Genomic DNA, 8,570 nt, shown 5'->3' with positions numbered 1-8,570 from the left:
CACAACTTGTATTTTCCACATACTCTATTTGTATTACCTGGTTGTTATCATTACATTTCAATTTATGTTTTATACCAGTAAATGTATACATGTATATCGAAAAATACATCAATATACATAAGTTGTTTAGCTGTATTCCTTGACCCACTTCACATGGCTACAAGATGAGACAACATAACACAAGGTGATGCAACTTTCGGCCTGTGATAGTCGTGTTATTTTGTAATTTGATGAGAAAGTAACAACAGGTGGTCTGAGTAACATCCGCAGGGCTATTGTATGAGTCTCATTTCCTTTCATTTCACAACACTTATCCTCTCGTGTAGGCCTAGTGGGCTGGACTATGAGGTTGACACAATCAAGATACTGTTACGGAGTTCGACAAAACGATAGCAGACTCAAGTAGCAGACAACGGAACACGTAGACAAGTAGCCACAGAACCCCCCCCCCCCCGCCCCAAGACATTTAAGGGTCAATTTTAATCCTTCTATTAAGCACCTTTCTTACCTTTCACTATAGAGATAAATGAACGTAGGTTTTCCGGTGGTCAAACAGACGTGACAAACATTTGCTGGTTTAGAAAGGACTGGCCGGCTGTCAGGCGAGGGGTGTCAGTGTCTGCTCGTTCTTAGAAAGCTGACAGGTATTGTAATAAACATATTTACCTGTAGTGAAATATGATAATTCGTCATAATACTCTATAGTAGACTGGCTAAATGGGTCGCCAGTCGTCTACAGGACACCAACGACACCAAGGCGAGGCACAGTACACGAGTTCCCCCAGAGCGTCACAGTAAATGATTAATAGTAGTAATCTGCGTCCGCTTTGGAAAAACACACAACTGAATTGGAAATATTATCTTTACAGGCCTACGGTTCGTTTACCTACGCTCTGTTTTCCTAGCCAATATTACGACAAAACTTAAGATTAATTTTAGCCAACTTCACATTTCAAAGACATCCACCACTTTACCTTAACAAATTTGGTATAAATATTTCTCTCTTACGTAAAATCCTCCAATGACAAATCACAGAAAAAAGTACAAAGATAAACATAGACAGACATACAGACATTACCTGTATGAGTAGCCGAAGGTCCAGGGTATAAAAGAAGCGAGGAGTTGGTCATCTTGTCAGTGCTGTTTCGGCTGTAGTGGAGAGAGGAACTTCGTCGTTTCTTTTGCTTCCTGTGAGGACTCCCCACGTCAACTCTGGCGGGCAACGGAACCTCTGGAACAATGAATTTACTGATGAACCTTCTGTCTATCTATCTATCTATCTATCTATCTATCTATCTATCTATCACACAAAAACTCACGCAGACAGACCATAACACACACCTTTGAACCACCTCAAATAGCCCTTAAAGTGATGTACAGGTGTGACCAGATAACAGGTACGGACTCAGCTCACACGACAGTCAACAATATAGGTGTTAGATGATGTGTTTTCGACGCTATGGACGCCCTACATGCAATAAAGCTGACAATTCTCCCTTCTTCTATGATATTATCAACCTTACGAGCACCAGCCACTAACACCATGCATTAAGGTTGATAATCCTATATTCCCCTGTAGTATTGTGGTCTCTATGTATGGTAGGGTATAACCATAGGCAGTAAGGACACTATTCCTATTTTTCGCTATAGTATTATCCTCCCTATGAACGTTACGGGCTAACAACATGCAGTAAGGGGGGTATTCTCGGCTCTGAATACCGTAATGTCACCCGTACAGAGAGTGGACTCGTCACCGCCGCTATATTCGTTCTCGGGTAAATTGGAAAACTTAATTGATTCGCTGGTCATCGGAGGAAGGAGCTGAGAGTCGATAAGGCGATAGTGATATTGATGCTGGTTGAGTGTGTTGTGCGGCACCACCACCACACACTCCACGCACCCAACACCTAACCTAACCTAACCAAACCTAACCTAACCTAACCTAACCTAACCTCACCTAACCTAACCTAACCTAACCAAACTGTCTCTTCTCTTACATTATACCTGTGTCTTCATCATTAACTTACATATATGCATACACTAATTAACTTCATGGTAGCTAAACGATAATTTCATTCATGGAGACGAAATCACTCAACTCATATTCAAAACAAGACCTAATCATCCCCCTCCCCCCTTCAAACCCATCCCCCTCCCCTCCCCTCCCCCCCCAAGGACACAGATGGTGGGGAGGGTAGGTGAGGGGAGGGGAGGGGGACATTTAAGCTCCCCCCACCCCTTAATAGTGTCAGGTACTGGTTGAAAGTTTGTCAATAATGTTGACCTCAAATCTCCGTGAAGTGAGAAAGTTTGATGGAGTAGAGTGTTGAGGGAAGGAAGGAAGGAGGAAGGAAGGAAGGAGGATGAGGAAGGAGGAGCAGAAGGAATAAGAAGTAGGAGGGGAAGGAGGGAGGAAGAAGTAAGATAGGAAGGAGGGAGGAAGAAGGAGGGGAAGGAAGGAGGATGAGGAAGGAGGAGCAGAAGGAATAAGAAGTAGGAGGGGAAGGAAGGAGGAATAAGGAGGTGAAGGAAGGAGGAATAAGGAGTAGGAGGGGGTAGGAGGGGAGTAAGAAGAGGAAAGACGAGGGAGAGTTGGACGGACGGAGGATGGCAAGTGAGGAAGAAGAAGAAGAAGAAGAAGAAGAAGAAGAGAGAACGTGGAGAAGGTAGAAGTAAAAGAGAATAAGGTAGAGATAGGAATAAAACACACACACACACACACACACACACACACACACACACACACACACACACACACACACACACACACACACCCACCCACACACACACACACACACACACACACACACACACACACACTAACACTAACACACGCACATACAGTAAATCATTCATACATTATCACTGTAAAAAACAAACACACAAACATGAATATATGAATTTAAACCCCAGATATAAAATAAATATATGTGTAGTGTTTATGTTTTTTTTTTCCTGTTTTTGGGGGATTAAATATTTACCCTTCAGGTTATGAGCGGTTTATGAGTCCCGTGGCTGTGAGCGGATCAATTCATTAATATTATATACAGCTCATGGGCTCACATATATTGCTCATAAGGATATAGACGTCATTTTATTTATTCTTATTTATTTATTTGTGTAAAAGTTAATATATTGGGTGTGTTTATGTAATATTTTTGGTGCATTTAGTCAATTTTTATTTCATCTAATGGATGGACCAAGTGGGCCATCTGACTTCTGTTTGGGCCATCTGACTTCTGTTAGGGCCACCTCACTTCTGTTAGGGCCACCTCACTTCTGTTAGGCCACCTCACTTCTGTTAGGCCAACCTCACTTCTGTTAGGCCACCTCACTTCTGTTAGGGCCACCTCACTTCTGTTAGGGCCACCTCACTTCTGTTAGGGCCACCTCACTTCTGTTAGGGCCACCTCAAGAATATTCAGAGGTTTAGTATTTGATATGTAAACAGTCTTCCGGATACTCTGTATTCTGACCTACAATTTAGCTGTGAAAAAATCGTCCATTTTACCTTTCTCACCAGCCTGATAGTGATGACCTCTGACCCGTGTACACCTGACCTCCTGAAGTCAATGGTGACGTCAGTACCTCAGTTGATGACATGGTACCAACATAATCTTACATAGTACTCAACACAACCTGATGTGCTCAACACAACCTGATGTACTCAACACAACCTGATATAGTACTCAACACAACCTGATATAGTACTCAACACAACCTGATATAGTACTCAACACAACCTGATATAGTACTCAACACAAGCTAATATAGTACTCAAGCCACAGTGTCAAACCACCAACAATAGACTCAAAGTACAAAGTTAATAAACAAACTTGAATATCTCTCTTGACACACCGCCGCCCCTCTCACCTCTCACCCTACCTCTCACCCTGTCACCTCTCTCCCTCTCGCCTCTCTCTCCCTCTCTCCCTCCCTCCCCTCACCTCTCAACCTACCACTCTTTCACCTCCCTCCTCCTCACCTCAATCTATCACCTATCACCTCCCCATTCATACCCTCTCACTTTCTCAACCTCTTACCTATCACCCTCTCACCCTCCCTCTCACACAGTCCAATTACACCTCCTGCCAACCCTGACATCCCGACCCAAGAGGCAGATAAGGGACCGCCTCTGTGACATAACGACTAAGGATGAGGTTAATGGAAATCGTTCTGTAGAAAGAGGAATGTGACAGAGGCAACAGACATTCTATTTACCCTGTGAGTGTTTGAATGTTATGGAGCGAATATCTTGTTGTTGGGTTAGGTTAGATTAGGTTGTGTGTGTAGCCTCTTGCATTTAGCTGTGGTCTCTTGGACTTGATTGTGGCCCCTTGGATTTCAACACCCTTGGTCTTATTTGTGGCCCCTCGGACTGGGTTGGGGCCCCTTGGTCTTATTTTGACCCTTGAATTGGCTTGGTCCTTTGGTCTTATTTTGGCCCTTGGTCTTATTTGACCCTGGACTGTTATGCCATTTGGTCTTATCATGGCCCTTGGACTTGATCTGGCCCTTGGACTTGTCTGGGGGCGCGGAGGAGAGGTTATACCCTATCAATCTTATGTTCCTGTGAGTGATGGCTGTATTGTGATCTGATTTGTATTATTGAAGTTTTCTCTCTCTCTCTCTCTGTCTGTCTGTCTGGCTGGCTGTTTCTTCTCTCTCTGTCTGTTTCTGTCTGTCTATCTGTAAGTCTGTCTGTCCCGCTGGCTGTTCTTTCTGTCTGTCTGTCTGTTTCTGTCTGTCTGTGCTCCTGTCAGTCTGTCTGTCTTTTTATCTGTTTTTCTGTTTGTCTGTCTGGCTTTCTCCTTGTGTTCACCTGTCTGTCAAATCCTTTTATATTCCTCTGTCAGTCTGTCTGTCTGTCTAACACGCTGTATTCATCAATTAAGTGAACACAGCCGATAGCCTGAGCTTGGCCCTGTTGATACGTTAACTGGGAATAATTAACTTGAAGCTTTTTAACTTAGCAATAGGTGAGTTATTGTCCGGGGGTTAATGTTAAGTTAGGTTAAGCTAGGTTAGGTTAGATTAGGTTGGTTGGGTTAGATAAGATTAGGTTAGGATGTATTAGATTATGTTAGGTTAGTTTGAATTGAATTTAAGTTAGGTTAGTTAGGTTAGTTAGGTTGGTTAGGATAGTTTTGGTTATGTTAGTTAAATTAGGTTAAATTAGGATACACTGTGTTAGGTTGAGATAGATTGTTGTTACCCACCTGAATTACCTTCTTAAGTTATTTGCTGAACCTAACCTAATCTAACCTAATCTAACCTAACCTAACCTAACCTAACAAACACGCAATATGAAGGACCAAAACTCGATTCCAATTCCCAAATATTAGCTCGTAACACTGTAAGCTCTAACTCTTCAGCAAAATATGTGTTAATAGTTCCCCCAAGCAGAGTAAGTATAAAATTACAATCCACTACGAAATACTAGAGCAACTTCTTGGAGACAAATTTGACAAAAGAATTGTAGAAATGTTAATGAGTTTGTTAGAATGTGTAGGAATGTTAATGAAATTTGTTAGAATGTGTAGAAATGTTAATTAAGTTTATTTACACTTTATTATTTACAAACATTAAAACAGTGACGTTTTTAGAGACAACTGACCTATACTAAAATATTATTAAACCATTGGAGACGTGGGTTTAATCTTTTAAGGATATTGGTTTTATTATCTGAAGGATGATGGTTTAGTTCTTAGAGTATATTAAGTTTTAGTTGTTTTAAAGACGATGGTTTAACTCTTAAAGAACATTGGTTTTATTGTTTTAAGGATTCTAGTTTAGCCATTTGAAATATATCTTCAATTTTGGAACAGTAAGAAGTGGATAAGCAAAATATATCCAATATCCTGCCTATAATACGTAAATACATGAATTATTACCTATAGTCCTGCCTATAATACGTAAATACATGAAATATTACCTATAGCCCTGCCTATAATAAAATACATGAATTATTACCTATAATCCTGCCTATAATACGTAAATACATGAAACATTACCTATAATCCTGCCTATAATACGCAAATACATGAATTATTACCTATAACCCTGCCTATAATACGTAAATACATGAAACATTACCTATAATCCTGCCTATAATACGTAAATACATGAAATATTACCTATAGCCCTGCCTATAATACGTAAATACATGAATTATTACCTATAATCCCTATAATAATAAAACATTACTATAATCCTGCCTATAATACGTAAATACTGAATTACCTATAATCCTGCCTATAATACGTAAATAAATTATTACCTAATCCGCCTAATACATAATACATGAAATATTACCTATAATCCTCACATCACCTACCAGTACAGTACCTTAGTGAAATAGATTTGCTATATTTTCACTACAATTGAAAACATAGTCGATACAGCTACTAGCGAGTGATCGAACCGGTCCACCAGTGTTTGCAGAATTATCACACTGTCTCTGGAGGCTTCATGAATAATGCAAGTGTCAGGTAGACTTTCTAATTACCTGACCTGCCTTGTGGTCACCTGAGATTTTGGACATAGGTAAGGACACGCCATGCTATATGAAAGGTTCTTCAGTACATCCGGGTATTTGATATCCGGCCTCTGATATCCTACCTATAATATCCGGTCCTTGATATGCATGGTTCTTGAAATACGGCCCTTGATATCCGGCCTTCAACACCCTGGCTTTGATATTCGTCATTTAATATCAGGTCCCTTAATATCCGATTCTTGATTCGGCTCTTAATATCCGGTCTTTATTCTCCAGTTCTTTAACATCCGGCCCTTTATCATCCCTCCCATTAACATCCGGCCCAATAACATCCGGCTCTTGGTATCGTGGTAAAAATTATCACAGAAGACAAATCATTAGGGAGACCTGATCCCCACCCCCCACCACCCCCTCCCTCCGCCTCCCTCCCCCTCACCTCCCCCCTCCCCGCCCAGAGAACACCCGGACTTGGACTCAACCCAGGACCGGATTTTCGTACTAATAGCTGTTACTAACTTTCTTCTTATTAAAAACTTCGACAACAAAACCACAATAACGATAAACCTAAAAGACTTAAGGACGAGAACTAAATATAGTGAAGAAAAATAGTAAATAAAAGACCCGAATAATTTTTGTTTTTTGTAATTAGGAATTTTTTTATATTAATTCCCTAAATTAATGCTTGATGGTATAATTTTACTTGTTATTAATATTTTTTTTAATTAGGTTTTGTAAAGTTTTGTAAATTGTCATTACGTTAAAAGATATTCTGCATATTATTATTTTGTGTGTATTCTCTCTTTCTCTCTCTCTGCCTCTCTTTTGCTTTCTCTCTGCCTTCTCTATCTCTTTCTCACACAACCCTTTCTCAACCTATCTCTCTCTCTCTCTCTCTCTCTCTCTCTCTCTCCCTCTCTCTCCTCTCTCTCTCTCTCTGGTGTCGACTGTTTCTGCCCTCTTCTTCCAACGTCTCCGAAAAATGGTTTAAGCCTTTCCACCTCACAGCCTCACCCTAGCTAGACTCTCCTCCCCTAGCTAGATTCCTCTCACCTAGCTAGAATTCCTCTCACTAGCCTGCCCTCCTCCCCCCCTAGCTAGACTCCCCTCTCCCCTAGCTAGATTCCCTCTCTCACCTAGCTAGACCACTCTCACCTAGCTAGACTCCCTCTCTAGTTGATTCCCTCTCACCTAGCTAGACTCCTCTCACCCTAGCTAGACTCCTCTCATCCTAGCTCAGACTCCCCTACCCTAGCTAGACTCCTCACCACACTCCTCACCCAGCTAGACTCCTCTCCACTAGCTAGACTCCTTTTCACCCTAGATAGAGTCCTTCTCACCCTAGCTAGACTCCATCTCACCCAAGCTAGACTCCCTCTCATCCTAGCTAGACTCCCTCTCACCCTAGATAGACTCCCTCACCCTAGCTAGACTCCTTTTCACCCTAGATAGAGTCCTTCTCACCCTAGCTAGACTCCACTCTCACCCTAGACAGACACTCTTATTTCTAGGCATCCCGCTCACACTAGTCTCCTTTCACCCTTACCTTGCCGTATCTCACCCTAGCACTGTAACGTCACACTGCCATACACCCTTCCCTCACCCCTGTCCTGTCACCCTAATATCAGTCTGCTCCTTCCCACCCTACTCAACCACTATTTGCTCTCCTCACCCCTAGCATCACCCTAGACCCATTCTAGCATTTATATAACTGTTTTTCACCCTCGACCTACCTCACCCTTCCTCCCTCATCCTCCTTCTTTCATTCTCCCTCTCTCATCCTAGCATCGCCCTAACTCTTCCTCACTCCCCTCCCCTCACCAGCCCTCACCACACTCCCAGATCCTCACCCTTACACACCCCATCCCTCCTCATCTCCCCACCCTCCCTCACTCTCACCCTCCCACACCTCCCTCACTTCCCCTCACTTCTCACCCTCCCACACTCTCCCTCTCTCTCCTTCACCCTCCCACACCATCCCTCACCATCCCTCACTCTCCTCACCCCTCCCTCACTTCCCACAGCCCCACCTCACCTCCTCCTCACCCTCCTCACTTTCACCTCCCACACCTCC

This window comes from Homarus americanus, unplaced genomic scaffold (genome assembly GCF_018991925.1).
Source record: "Homarus americanus isolate GMGI-L3 unplaced genomic scaffold, GMGI_Hamer_2.0 scaffold4896, whole genome shotgun sequence".
In the NCBI taxonomy this organism is placed as follows: domain Eukaryota; kingdom Metazoa; phylum Arthropoda; class Malacostraca; order Decapoda; family Nephropidae; genus Homarus; species Homarus americanus.
The sequence above is the reverse complement of the archived record's forward strand: the minus strand, read 5'-3'. Positions refer to the sequence as shown.